The sequence below is a fragment of the Zalophus californianus genome, chromosome 2 (assembly GCF_009762305.2).
Source record: "Zalophus californianus isolate mZalCal1 chromosome 2, mZalCal1.pri.v2, whole genome shotgun sequence".
In the NCBI taxonomy this organism is placed as follows: domain Eukaryota; kingdom Metazoa; phylum Chordata; class Mammalia; order Carnivora; family Otariidae; genus Zalophus; species Zalophus californianus.
In genome coordinates, this window is record NC_045596.1 from 158683131 (window position 1) to 158698894 (window position 15764).

The 15764-nt window shown below is 38.4% G+C and overlaps 1 protein-coding gene and 1 non-coding gene across 5 annotated transcripts in view; one reads left to right on the forward strand and one right to left on the reverse strand.

The window, feature by feature from the left end:
- Positions 1–15764, reverse strand: part of PPP3CC (protein phosphatase 3 catalytic subunit gamma) — a 99883-nt gene that overhangs the window by 69037 nt on the left and 15082 nt on the right. The gene's annotated exons all lie outside the window — the stretch shown is intronic.
- LOC113926027 lies at positions 2885–2991 on the forward strand. Its single transcript, XR_003521115.1, has one exon. It is a non-coding gene; the product is annotated as a U6 spliceosomal RNA (small nuclear RNA).

Sequence of the window (15764 nt, forward strand, 5' to 3'; positions counted from 1 at the left end):
CAGGACCCTGGGATCATGATCTGAGTCGAAGGCAGATGCTTAACTAACTAAGCCACCCAGGTGCCCCTGTTGGGAGGTTTTTGATGACTGATTCAATCTCCTTATCTGTTATTGGTCTATTCAGATTTTCTTTCTTTTTTTTTTAAGATTTTATTTATTTATTTGAGAGAGAGAATGAGAGACAGAGAGCATGAGAGGGGGAAGGGTGAGAAGGAGAAGCAGACTCTCTGCTGAGCAGGGAGCCCGATGTGGGACTCGATCCCGGGACTCCAGGATCATGACCTGAGCCAAAGGCAGTCGCTTAACCAACTGAGCCACCCAGGCGCCCCGGTCTATTCAGATTTTCTACTTCATGATTTAGTCTTGGTAGGTTGTATGTTTCTAGGAATTTATCCTTTTTTTTTTTAAGATTCATTTATTTATTTGAGAAAGGGTGGGGGGGCAGAGGAAGAGGGAGAGAGAGAATCTCAAGCCGACTCCCTGCTGAGCACAGAGCCTGATGCAGGGCTTGATCTCACCACCCTGAGATCATGACCTGAGAAAGAAATCAAAAGTCAGACACTTAACCAACTGAGTCACCCAGGCACCCTAGAATTTATCCATTTCTTCTAGGTTATCCAATCTGTTAGTGTACAAATGTTCACAGTCTCTTAGGATCCTTTGTATTTCTGTTGTATCAGTTGTAATACCTCCTTTTTCATTTCTGCCTTTGAGTCTTCTCTCTTTTTCCTTAGTTTAGCTAAAGTTTGCTAATTTTGTGAATCTTTCCAAAAAACCAGCTCTTAGTTTCATTGATCTTTTCTATTTTTCTGGTCTCTATTTCATTTATTTCTGCTCTGATCTCTGTTATTTCACTGGCAAAAACTGCTGCCTTTATCTGTTGAGCTGGTCACTGTGAATGTCAACTACTCACACTGCATAGCCGCTATTGGTAGCCCCTTCATTCTACTCACTTCTCTGCTCAAATATTACCTCTTCAGGAATCCCTTCCCTGACCATTTTATCTAACCAAAACAGAACCTCTTTGCTCCACACTGTCCAGCTAAAGAGGTTTCTTCATCAATTTTCAGAATAAGTATTTTGAGGTATACTATATGTACATTCATTGTTTAGACGTATAGAAACTAAGTCTGAGCCAGATAACAACTGTTAAATTATATAATTATGCCACCAATTGTTCATTTCAGACACAGTAGACTCCTGCTCAACCGTTCATCCTAAAATTTTTTCTTTCTCAAAGTGTAGTCTGGGGGATCAACAATTTGAAAATCACCTGGAAGCTTGCCAGAAATGCAGACTATCTGCCCTAGCTCAGACCTACTCAAGTCAGATTCTGCATTTTAACAAGATCCCTAGGTGCACATTAGGTCTAAAAAGCACTACCATAATTCACCGATTTTTAGCCCTGACTGAGCATTATACTAACCTGGGGATTTTCTGAAGATATAATGCCCTCATTTTATTTCTAGAAATTCAGACTCAATTGGTTTTAGACTGGTATATTCAAAAAGCTCTCAAGATGTTCTAATGTGCAGGCTAATATACAAATTAAGGTTGACAACCACTGGTCTAATTTAATCATGATAAATACAACTTTTTTCCTAATTTCATATCATTCTAAGTTCTTGTATTTTTTTCAATTCACTCTTCTTTAACTCTAGTCTGCACTAATAAAGTAGCTACTACTCATATGTGGCCATTTAAATTTAAATTAAAATTAGGGCGCCTGGGTGGCTCAGTCGGTTAAGCGACTGCCTTCGGCTCAGGTCATGATCCTGGGGTCCCGGGATCGAGTCCCGCATCGGGCTCCCTGCTCAGCGGGGAGTCTGCTTCTCCCTCTGACCCTCTTCCCTCTCGTGCTCCTATCTCTCATTCTCCCTCTCTCTCAAATAAATAAATAAAATCTTTAAAAAAAAAAATAAAATAAATTTAAATTAAAATTAAATAAAATTTGGGGTGCCTGGGTGGCTAGGTTGGTTAAGCATCTGTCTTCGCCTCATGTCATGCCGAGGATTGGGCTTCCTGCTCAGCAGGGAGTCTGCTTCTCCCTCTACTGTTCCCCCCCTGCTCAATGATCTCTCTCTCACTTTCTCAAATAAACAGAATCTTTAGAAAATTAAAAATTAAATTTAAAATTTAGCTACTCAGTTACACTAGCCACATTTCAATGCTCATTAACCTCATGTGCCTAGTGACTACCATATTGGAGAGTATAAATATGGAAGATTTCCATCAGTTCAGGTTATATTCAACAGCACTGCTCTAAAGTATTTACTCGAAAACCACAATGGCATTAAATTTAACTAATACAGTGAGTCAGAGACTAAAAAAACAGAAACAGGGGCTCCTAGCTGACTCTTGATCCTGGGGTCGTGTGAATCCCACATTGTGTGAAGAGATTACATATATACATAAACAAATAAATAAATAACACTGTTCAAATAAGAAAATAGAGTATAAGATTATAAAAAGCAGTTAAAACTAATCTAAAACTAACCTAGGGATGCCTGGGTGGCTCAGTCAGTTAAGCATCTGCCTTCAGCTCAGGTCATGATCCCAGAGTGTTGGGATCGAGTCCCACATTGGGCTCCTTACTCAGTGGGGAGCCTGCTTCTCCCTCTGCCTGCTGCTCCCCTCTGCTTGTGCTCTCTCTCACTCTCTCTGACAAATAAATAAATAAATAAAATCTTAAAAAAGAAACCTAATCAAACTAAAGGATGATCTAAGAGTAAGGGAATATTTGAACTGAATATAGAGAAAAAGTTGGCATTTTTATAATTAGTGTTCTAGGCAATCTACAAGTTCTTTCTTTTAGTCCTCCAAAATCAAAATCACAGAAAGATTTTAAGAAATTTCAAAACAGTTTTAGAAGTTAGAAAATTGGGTGCTCACTTCGGCATCACATATACTAAAACTGGAATGATACAGAGAAGATTAGCATGGCCCCTGCACAAGGATGACACGCAAATTTGTGAAGCCTTCCATATTTTTCAGATGTAGTGAAAAGAAGGGGCACATGCATCCCAATGTTCATAGAAGCAATGTCCACAATAGCCAAATTGTGGAAGGAGCCGAGAAGTCCTTCAACAGATGAATGGATAAAGAAGAAGTGGTTCATATATACAATGGAATATTACTCAGCATCAGGATGAATACCTACCATTTGTACTGACATGGATGGAGCTGGAGGGGATTATGCTAAGTGAAATAAGTCAAGCAGAGAAAGACAATTATCATATGGTTTCACTCATACGTGGAACATAAGGAATAGTGCAGAAGACCACGGGGGAAGGGAGGGAAAACTAAATGGAAAGAAATCAGAAAGGGAGACAAACCATGAGAGACTCTGGACTCCAGGAAACAGAGAGTTACAGAAGGGAGGGGGTGGGAGGATGAGGTAACCAGGTGATGGGTATTAAGGAGGGCACACGTTGTGATGAGCACTGGGTGTTATATGCAACTAATGAATCACTGAACACTACATCAAAAACTAGTAATGTACTATATGTTGGCTAACTGAACATAATAAAAAAGTTAGAAAATTGGGGAGTAGGATGCCCTACGTTAATTTTCATTAATATCACATATTAAACTAAAAGCAGATTGTTACATGCTAAGCCTTAGGCTAGAAACAGCAAAATGTGTTACTAGATAAGCTTTCCAGTCAGTGAAGCATGTGATTCTTGATCTTGGGGTCGTGAGTTCAAGCCCCACGCTGGGTGTAGGGATTACCTAAAAAAATAAAATGAATAAAAATTGCTGTGAACATTCTTCTACCAGTTACGGTGGATAAAAGCACTCCTCTCTCTTGGGTGTATATCCAGGGGTGGGACTGTAAAGATAGGGGGCAGACATAAATTTTGTCAAACAGTTCACTAAAGGCTTATACTATTTTATTCACACCAGTGAGGTGTGAGGGTTCTAGTTTCTCCATAGCCTTGCTAACATTTGGTATTGGTAAGCTTTTAAATTTTATTCCAAAGTAGTGAGTATATACAGGTATCTCCTTGTGGTTCTAATTTACATATCCGTGATGAATAGTGATGTTGAGCACTTTTCCATCTGTTTATTGGCCATTTAGCTATCTTTTTTGGGACATGCCTAATTAATCTTTTTATCCATTTAAAAATTTACTTAGGGGCGCCTGGGTGGCTCAGTTGGTTGAGTGGCTGCCTTTGGCTCGGGTCATGATCCCAGGGTCCTGGGATCGAGCCCTTGGTCAGCAGGGAGCCTGCTTCTCCCTCTCCCCAACTTGTGCTCTCTCTCAAATAAATAAATAAAATCTTTAAAATAAATAAATAAATTTAAAAATAAGATAAAAATTTACTTAATATATTATTTCCATTAACTAATAAAAGTTCTTACATATTCTGGGTATGTGTCCTTCATCAGATATATACTTTTTTTCTTAATCATCTTTACTTATAAGCATACAATTTGATGAGTTTTGACAATCATTATAACAGAATTGACTACATAGAAATTCTTTAAATCTTTTTTTTTTATTTTTTAAGATTTTTTATTTATTTATTTGAGAGAGAGAGAATGAGAGAGAGCACGAGAGGGAAGAGGGTCAAAGGGAGAAGCAGACTCCCCGCTGAGCAGGGAGCCCGATGTGGGACTCGATCCCGGGACTCCAGGATCATGACCTGAGCCGAAGGCAGTCGCTTAACCAACTGAGCCACCCAGGCGCCCTACATAGAAATTCTTTAAACTTTTTTTTTGAAAATATAGAAACTTAATTTCTTTGGGGAAATAATGGATGTATCATAAATTTAACTATTTTCTTACTGGTGGTTAGGCTATTTCAAAAAAAGTTATATACTATTATAAATTATGTTGTTGTAAAAATTCTTGTATATATGTCCTTGTCCAAGTCTGATTATTTCCCTACAATAGATGTGTAACATCTATTTGTGTAACAAATTACCCCAAAACTTAGTGGTTTTCTTTTTTCTTTTTTTTTCTTCTCTTTTTAGAGAGGGGCAGAGGGGCAGAGGGGGAGAGAGAATCTTAAGCAGGCCAATGCAGGGCTTGATTTCACAACCCTGAGATCATGACCTGAACCAAAATCAGGAGTCAGACACTTAACCAAATGAGCCACCCAGGCACCCCCAAAACTTAGTGACTTTAAAATAACAATAATTATTGTTACCTCCCACAGATTCTATGGACCATGAACTCAGACAGTGGAAACAGTGGAGCTGACTTGTATCTCCTCCATGATGTCTGGGGCTCCACTGGATACTCCACAGCCAGGGGCTGGAATCACCTGAAAGCTCACTCACCCACTCATCCAGTGGTTAACACTGGCTATTGGCTGAAGCTTAGCTCAGGTTTTGGATGAGAATATCTACATGTGGGCTGCTCATGTGACTGAATTCCAAGAACATGGATCCCAAGATAAAGAAAAAGCCAGGAGGAAAAAAAAAAGAAAGAAAAAGCCAGGAGGAACCTGTATCCTTTTTATATTCTAGCCTCAGAAGTCACATCATATCACTTCCATGACACTCAACTGGTTGGAACAGTTGCAAGCCTGCCCAAATTCAAGGGGAGAGGATATGGATTCCACCTATTGATGGAGAGTGGCAAAATTTGAGTATGTGAGACTAGAAATATTGCTGTGGCCAATTCTTGAAAAACAGAACCTGTCATATTTTCTCTATTTCAAAGTAAAAAAAAAAAAAAAAAAGTTACCAATGCCTTTAACAATACCTTTAAATTAAAGCTCTTTTTTAAATTGTCCGTCCTATATTTTCCAAGCTATTACCAAATGAGAATATTTATTCAATTATAGGGAAAACATTAAACTAGATACATTCCCAAATGTTTCAAAAAATAATTTAGGGTGCTATATTAGAAGTTGCATAAACTATTTTCTGATTTGCTAGTTGTTAAAAAAATCAGCATTTTTTTCTTCTAAATAAACGAAGGGATAAAAATGCAAAAATAAACTATTGCTATAAAGCAAATATTTTAAAAATACTTGGTTCAAAATAAAATGTCAAGTTCCCAGTTTAAAATGAAGACATCATGGTACTAAAGATTTTCAAGGAACGCCTGGGTGGCTCAGTTGTTAAGCGTCTGCCTTCGGCTCAGGTCATGATCCCAGGGTCCTGGGATTGAGCCCCACATCGGACTCCCTGCTCAGTGGGAAGCCTGCTTCTCCCTCTCCCACTCCCCCTGCTTGTGCTCCTCCTCTTGCTGTGTCTATCTCTGTCAAATAAATAAATAAAAAGTCTTAAAAAAAAAAAAGATTTTCAAGTCAAGCTTTATTCACTTGGAATCCTAGACTTAGAAGTTGAGGTTGATTTCAAGATTATGCAACTCTGAGATCAAACTTTGCCTTGTGTGCACATCTTCCATTTCAGTTCCTTCCCAATACCAGGAAAGGTGTTTCTGGAATGATTTTTTTTCACACCACTGTTTAAACAGAAACTCTCTTGAGATGGTTGATAACCACATCCAAATTACATTTTGGACACTGCAAGGAAAATAACATAACAAAATATCTGTCTTTACCTCTCCTCTCTCCTCAAAAGTATAGTAAGTAATAAACTATTTTCATTGCCAAGCAAATCAAATAATGATTTTCTATATTCTCTAAAAATTCACATAGAGGCGCCTGGGTGGCTCAGTCGTTAAGTGTCTCCCTTAGGCTCAGGTCATGATCTCAGGGTCCTGGGATTGAGCCCCACATCATGCTCCCTGCTCAGCAGCCTGCTTCTCCCTCTCCCACTCCCCCTGCTTGTGTTCCTGCTCTCGCTCTCTCTCTCTCTGTCAAATAAATAAATAACCTTAAAAAAAAAATTCACATAGCAAGGGGTGCCTGGGTGGCTTAGTTGGTTGGGGTGCCTGGGTGGCTTAGTCGGTTAGGTGTCTACCTTCAGCTCAGGTCATGATATCATGGGTCCGGGGATAGAGCCCTGTGTCAGGCTCCCTGCTCAGCAAGGAGTCGGCTTCTCCTTCTCCCTCTGCCCCTCCCCACCCTCTGCCCTCCCCACCGTTCAGGCTCTCTCTTTCTCAAATAAATAAAATTAGAAAAAAAAAGATTCACATAGCAAGAGAGGCGCCTTGGTGGCTCATTCAGTTAAGTGGCCGACTCTTGATTTCAGCTCAGATCATGATCTCAGGGTCGTGGGATTGAGCCCTGGGTCGGGCTCCACGCTCAGTTTAGAGTCTGCTTGTCCCTCTTCCTCTGCTTCTCCCCCTAATTGCATGCTCTCTCTCTCTCAAATAAATAAATAAATAAATAAATAAAATCTTTAAAAAATTTTACATAGCAAGAGAACCCAGTCTATCAGTGTTTCAGCAGAAAGGCACTTCACTGAGGTCTGATATCAGTCTGTACCTTCAGCTGAAACATTCTGGCATGATAGTACAAGAAACCAGGAGAAAATATAAGAGGAGGCACAGAGTGCTCTGTTTTACTACATCTAGAATGTTCCTTTAAGACCTCTTTTTTGGGGTGGGGAGCACCCAAGTGGCTCAGGCAGTTAAGTGTCTAACCTTGGTTTTCGGCTCAGGTCATGATCTTGGGTCATGAGATCCAGCCGCATCAGGGCTCCGCCCTCAGGAGTCTGCTTAAGATTCTCTCCCTCTCCCTCCCCCTTTGGCCTTCCCCCTGCTCACATACACATGCTCTCTCTCCCTCAAAGATAAATGAATTATTAAAAAAAAAAAGTGGAGATTACTTAATAAAACTTAAAAGAAAAAAAAAAAGAAAAAGACCTCTTTTCAAAGCATTTTCTTCTCTTGAGCTGCTGTCCGGCATAGAGATATAGAGATGCCAGAGCCAGGGCATCCTATCCCAAGCAATAAGACAGAAGAGCCAGTGGAAATACTGATATCCTTGGCCCATTGATGATAATAATAAACAGTGAAAACTCAGCTGTCAGGGACCCTTAGGGAATGAGTCAATCTGGACAGACAATGGAGTTTTTTTGTTTTTTGTTTTGTTTTGTTTTTGTTTTTTTTTTGTTTTTTTAACTATTCATTAAATACTGATTATGAACCTATATCAATACATATATACACACAAATATATATACATACATACATATGTACAATTTTGAAAATAAAAGAAACATTTATGAATCTAAAACTCATACAGAGTGAAGTCATTTTTTTTTTTTTAAAGATTTATTTTATTTTACAGAGAGTGTGTGCATGCTGGGGGGGATGCAGAGAGAGGAAGAAAGAGAATCTCAAGCAGGCTCCCCTCTGAGCATGGGGCTCAATTCCACGACCCTGAGCTCATAACCTGAGCTGAAATAAGAGTTGGTTGCCCTAACAACTGAGCCACTCCGGTGCCCCAGTGAAGTCATTTTTAAAGGTTAGGATACAAAAAACTACTTGGCAATATATAATATGTCAAATGCCTCTTACTTAAAATCTACAAGTGTTCCAGTGTTAACTCTACTTAAAAATAAATCCATACACGAGGATCTAAACTGACTAAAGAATACATTAAAATAGGCACTAGGGATATATACCCAAGTATTAGCGCTGGGTAACAAACAAGATTCTAAATTATTTTATTCTTCTTACTTTCCTATTTTTTTAAACTTTTTCCAATGACTGTATTACTTTTATAATCAAGTAAAAACATATACTTAAGAAGTCAGTATATATAATTATTTCATATACTATATGATTATAATGATATTCTTTTAACTGAACAATAAAAACTGGAAGAAAATGATGAAAAGTATAAGGAAGAGTGTTTGGACTACAGATGGGTTTGGTTTCTTTCTATCTACTTTGCCCTACATTCCAATTTTTCCAAGTTTTTATAGACTTTATTGAAAGAAAAGTAACAGATGCAAAGGCCAAAAAAAAGCAACCCCATTGACAATAGCTTTCCTTATGGTAAACAGTTTTATACATAAATAATACTTTTCTCAGATCAGCAGAGCTGTATCCCAAACCAATCCTTACCAGTAATACTGAAAAATTCAACCTCAAACTTAAGTTACACCTAAAACCACCAAGAGTTACTAAAATGACACAGAGGCTTATGCTTCAACACATTAAAAAGACATTATGGTAGGCAGGAGGTAGGCCCCCCAAGATTTCTGGCCCATGCTATACACACATCTTCTCCCAATTATTCCAGCAAACAATAATGTAGGTACTGCTGTGAAGGAAGTCTGCAAACATAATTAAAGTCCCAAATCAGGTGACCTTTAAATAAGATTATCCAGGTGGGCTGGATCTAATCAATTAAATCTGGATCTAGAGGTAACATGTAAGATTTCAGAGATTTGAAGTATAAGAGGAATTTCATTTGCAAGTTGTGCATTGTTGGCTTCAAGATAGAGGGGACCATGTAGCAAGGAATGCAGGCAGCCTCTAGGAGTAACCCCTGGTTGACAGCCAGCCAAAAATAGGGACTTCATTCTTACTACCACAAGCATTTGCCAACAACCTCAATGAGCTTAAAAGCAGATTCTTTCCCAGAGGCTCCACATGAAAACTCAGCCTGTTGGGCACTTTGACTTCAGCCTTTGATACCCTGAGCAGAGAAGTCCACACCATGATTGGACTTTTGACCCACAAAATTTTGAGCTAAAAATTGGTGGTTGTTTTTAACCTCTGGGTTTGTGGTAATTTGTTACATAGCAATAGAAAACTAATGCAGAATTCTTAAAGTCAAAATTCTTTTCTAAGGCCTTTTAACAATTTGCAAATACAGTTTTAAATACACAAGAAACTAACACAAGCTGTCTCTTAGAATTGCAACAGAAGTCACAACTTATAACTGTGCTATGACTCATAAAACAGATAAACTGAACCAAACCAAACCACAACATGCATCACAGACTAAACTCAAAATCCTTTTTTTTTCCTTCATTTTTCTCCTTTATCTACTTTACCCACCCACCCCCACCTACCTCCTCTCTGGCAATCACCAGTTTATTTTCTATTTTTTTGTTTGTTCACTTGTTTTTGTTTTTTAGATCCCACATACAAGTAAAATCATATGGTATTTGTCTTTCACTATCTAGCTTATTTCACTTAGCATGATACCCTCTAGGTCCAACCATGTTGTCTCAAATGGCAAGATCTAATTTCTTTTTTATGGCCAAGTAATATTCCTGTGTGTGTGTGTGTGTCTGTGTGTGTGTGTGTACCCCACTTCTTCTTTATCCATTCATCTATTGATGGACACTTAGATTTAGACTGCTTACATATCCTGGCTATTATAAATATGCTGCAATAAACATAGGGATACATACATCTTTTCAAATTGGTGTTTTCATTTTCTTTGGGTAAACAGCCAGTAGTGGAATTACTGGATCATTTGGTATTTCTATTTTTAACCTTCTGAGGAACCTCCATACTGTTCTCCATTGTGGTTATACCAATTTACATTTCCTCCAACAGCGCACAAGGGTTCCCTTTTCTCCAAATCCTTGCCAATGCTGGTTATTTCTTATGTTTTTTATTTAAGCCATTTGACAGGTGTGAGGTGATATTTCATTGTGTTTTTCTTATTTGCATTTCCCTGATGATCGGTGATGCTGAAGCATTTTATCATGTGTCTGTTGGCCATCTGTATGTCTTCTTTGGAAAAATGTCTATTCACGTCCTCTGCCCATTTTTTTAATCAGATCTTTTTTGGTGTTGAGTTCAAACTCTTTTTCACACCAAACTTCAAATCCATACGTTCCAAGATAACACCTCACCCAAACTAATTTAATAGTAACTGCACAGACACTAGATCTGATCTTATATTAGAACCTCATGAGTTCTAGCAACTCATCTAGTGTACAAATTCTAATTAATCCTTGCTCGGATTACAAACTTCCATCCTAAAATCTAACAACAGTCCCTAATCTAACAACAGTCCTCGATGAGCAGGTTTTCCTAATTGTCCCCCTCTTTTGAGAGGATCCCTCATTCCTCTGGTTCTCTCTGCTTATTGCCGCAAGTTAAATAAACCTAAGTCTTTTTTTCTTAACTACAAATAAATCCTTGATGATCTTTGGTTTATGGGTGTCCCATTTAACAACTGGCATTTCCACTAAGATTCAGCTGACCTCCTTGTTTCTGGGAAGACGTATAGCTTTGTCATAGTGTGCACGTATGTGACCATTTGATTTCCACCTGCTTAAGGCTACCCTGCCTGCAAAAGTGAAGTATCTGAGCTTCAGTAATTTTGTTGAGCACTTCAGGATCAAGGTGAAAGTTGGGTTCTCTGGCTGTAAGTCTTACCAGATTATCCTGTTCATGAGTGAAATTTGACTTCTACCTAATTAACAGCATTCCTATCATCTGCCTGCATGTTGAGTATCTTTTTTATTGTTGTTGTTTAAATAAGCTCTACACCCAGCATGGGGCTTGGACTCACGACCATGAGATCAAGAGTCACATGCTCCACTGACTGAGCCAGGCAGGCAGCCTTTGTTCAGTATCTTGAGTGTCATTCATCTATAAGAGGAAGTGCACAGCAGAGAACAGACATAGGCCTAATAAGTCTATCTTCCAGCCAGCTCTAAAAGCTGACAAGTTCAGAAGGTCTCATCAGACTAGCATCTTTACCTAAATTTTGTATTAGGTCTGTTTTCTAAAACCTCCTAAGGACTTTCCTTAGTCCTTATAATCTTGAGATATGTTTTGCTTAGTTCTGTCAACCTAGAGCAAAGGTTCTGACAAGTCCTCAGTTGATGACAGCTGATCTTTGGTGTCACTTCCGGTCTTGGGGAAATAGGTGGTTGCAAAAGCACCATCCTTACTACAGGTCATTTGAGAGTTTTCTCAGTCTAAATCATGTCCACTCTGTGCCTCCTCTATCTACTTCTTTCAGGTTTTCAGATTATGAATATAACTCAACAAATGGCATAATTTCACAAAGAAAAAATTCTGAATTATAAATGTCCTCTTGGGGAACTATTGACATGAACAAGATTATCTGAGAGGCACCTTAAAAGAAAAGAGGAGCTGTGCCTGGGTGGCACTTGAGTTGGTTAAGTAACCAACTCTTGATTTCGGCTCAGGTCAAGATCTCAGGGTCATGAGATGGAGCCCGGAATCGGGTTCATGCTCAGCGGGGAGTCTGCTTGAGATTCTCTCTCCCCCTCTCCCTCTGCCCCTCCCCTCCCATACTCTCTCTGTTTCTCTCTAAAAATAAATAAATCTTGGGATGTCTGGGTGGCTCAGGGTCCTGGGATCAAGTCCAGCATTGAGCTCCCTGCTCAGTGGGGACCTGCTTCTTCCTCTGCCCACCACTCCCCCTGCTTGTGCTCTCTTTCTCTCTGACAAATAAATAAATAAAATCTTTAAAAAAATAATAAATATTTTTAAAAAAAGGAAACAATTCTGACTATCCAATGGTCTGCATTCCTTAACATAAGGAAATTTCTAATTCAAATTCTAAAACTGCCTCCCTGAAAGAATTCCCAAACCCTAAGAGAAAAAGGAGAAAGTTTAGGGTCATCTGTGTGGTTCAGTCAGTTGGGCATCCAACTCTTGATTTCAGCTCAGGTCACGGTCTCAGGATCCTGAGATGGAGCCCCACGTGGGGCTCTGTGCTCAGCAGGGAGTCTGCTTCTCTCCCTATCCCTCTGCCCCTCCCCCCTATTCACATGCTCTCTCACTCTCTCTTTCTAAGCTAGATAAATAAATCTTTTTTATTTTTAAAGGAGAAAGTTCATTGAAAAAAAAATCAGCCTTGTATAGGCCTCCCTATCAATTAGTCCATATTTTGATGTGCCTTGGAGATGCAAAACCCGGGAAAGGCTAATTGGCATCACCCTAAAAAGAATTTAGAGATTAATCCTTAAGAAATAATGAAAAGGGGGCACCTGGGTGGCTCAGTCAGTTGAGTGTCTGCCTTCAGCTCAAGTCATGATCTCGGGGTCCTGGGATCCAGCCCTGCATCGGGCTCCCTGCTCAGCAGGGAGTCTGCTTCTCCCTCTCCCTCTGCCACTCCCCTGCTTGTGCTCTCTCTCTCTCTCAAATAAATGAATATCTTAAAAAAAAAAAAAAAGAAAAGAAAAGAAACAATGAAAAGCCCTCCTAATTTTTAACTGTCTGGAAGTTATGAGATTATTCTGGTGGTAGAAATTTCTAACACCTTCGGAAATCCCCTTTCACTTGGCCCTTAACTGTAACATTGTCTTGCAGTTATACTGATTTTGAAGGAATGTAAAAGAATATGTATGAAGACAAGGGAATGAGAATGCATAGTATCAGATGTGTTTTTGTTTATCTATAAATAAAGAGAATAATTTTGCCTTAAGTAAGAAATGTGTGTTTCACCATAAAAAAGAAATGGTAATTATATGGTGTTATACATTGTTAGCTAATCCTATGGTGGTAATCATTTTGCAAAACATACAGGTGTATCAAATCAACAATTGCACACCTTGGGCACCTGGGTGGCTCAGATGGTTAAGCGTCTGTCTTCGGCTCAGGTCATGATCCCAGAGTCGTGGGATCGAGTCCCGCATCGGGCTCCCTGCTCCTTGGGAGCCTGCTTCTCCCTCTGCTTCTCTCTCTCTCTCTCTCTGTCTCTCATGAATAAATAAATAAAATCTTAAAAAAAAAAACAATTGCACACCTTAAATTACATGTTACATGTCAATTATAGCTCAGTAAAACTGGAAAAAAAGAGAAATTTCTGGTTGCACCAAGATGTGAAAGAACATAGTGAAAAAAAATTTGACAGTATACTATAAGGGTATAAGGTCTGAGAGTAAGAACACTTTGTCTGGGTTTGTAATAGCTACAAAAAAGAATTTGAAGGGAGGAATAAAATATGTTAAAATTTTTGACAAAATTGGTCAAATATGAGAGGTTTATCATAAAAATAAACAAAATAATAGCTTAAAAATAAGGGCTTATAAATCATTTTAATGTAAATTCTTCATGAATAATAAATGGAGTAAAACTAGAATTTAATTTCCTTTTTGTCAAAAAAGCAAAGCTATTTTGTGCCCAGATAAGACATCCCTTAAATCATCAAAATATTGTGTTAACTCTCTGTGCTTTTTGAAATACTCATAAATCTTTTTTTTAAGTTCTTTACTTTTGGGGAAAAGTTAACATTCCTAATAATCACTGTTTTTAAAGATACTGCCTGGGGGCACCTGGCTGGCTCAGTCAGCGTGCATTCGACTCTTGATCTTGGAGATGTGAGTTTGAGCACCACGTTGGAGGTAGAGATTACTTAAAAAAATTTAAAAATACAATCTAAAAAAAATTAAATAAAGATACTGCCTATAACTATTTCTTTGGATAGTTATGACTTACATTTTGTCAAACAATTCCTTTTGAATTTGTTCTTCTCTAATTCAGAATAATAAAACTATTAAGATGTTTCTCACACCTACAATATCTTTGGGTTTATAAATGATCATGAGGCAACATAAAGATCTGGTCCCTCACCTTATTAAAAATGTTTTTAGGGGAGCCTGGGTGGTTCAGTCGGTTAAGCATCTGCCTTTGGCTCAGGTCATGATCCCAAGGTCCTGGAATGGAGCCCCGCATCTGGATCCCTGCTCAGTGGGAAGCCTGCTTCTCCCTCTCCCACTCCTGCTTGTATTCCCTCTCTCGCTGTGTCTCTCTCTGTCAAATAAATAAATAAAATCTTAAAAAAAAAAGTAAATATGCTTCAATGTTTCTGTATTTTTCAGGTTAAAGGAAAAAAACATTCATACACAAAGACTGACACAACAGCCGCCTACAAAAAGATTTTATCTCTAGGCTTAAATGAGCTTGTATTGGTGAAATTCATAATACATTTTATAGAATAAACCCAAGGCCTGGAGATATGTCAATTTCCTTTGGTCACAGCATGTTCTTACTTTCAGGATAATCAGCGACTAACTCTTTATAAAACTGATTATGTACTTTAGTAGAAGATTCCACTCTCTTCCATTCTGACAATGCTGGTTAATAAACCAAAGCCTAGACTCAACATCCACAAGTGGTTTCTGCTTCTTCCTTACATTCATCTAAAGTAGCCAGCTGTAATCTAAAGATCAGGAATTGAACTTTGTGGGGATGTATCAAAAGAACTTCTGTAAAGGTATGTATCATGCACTCATAACTATTGATACTACAGAGAATAAATTATGTGTATTGCTGGCATCATCACTATGGTCAAACATTGTGGCTGAGTCTGGATTTGCAGAACTGTTTTGGTCCAAAAGCAGAAGACAATGTAAATAGAGTATTTACTTTTAAGATCATTAGAACACAACCTATGAGATGCCAGAAACCACTGATTACCATCTACTTTGCATGATTTTGCCCTTTATTCTCTTGGCTATTTTCTTCTCTCTCTGCTAGTTCAAGATTCCAGATGTCAATAAACACCCTGCCCTTTATTCTTAGTACTACCAAGACCTTTATCCTTGACAATCAGCACATATAGGACTAATTCTTCAGACACTGACAAGGTGAATAATCCACATCCAAAATTAAAGGGGAAAAAAATGACTTGGTTAATAAAGGAAGATCCAAATAGATGTGGAATATATAGAACATTATTTCAAACTTTAATAGTAACTCTTGTTTGAGGTTTTGTTTGTTGCAAATGCCATGTGTGTGTTATCTCCGGGTTTTAAATGCTATAGTCACATATTATCATGCTAGATGATTTAACAAATAAATGATCATCTAAGAAACAGATCAAAGTGGACTAGTGCTTATAAAGGTCAAAATTACTCACATCAAAAGCTTGATAAACATTCACAACCTAACAATGATACAGATCTTGATTGATCACTTCCCCTAAATGTTAAGTCCTCCAA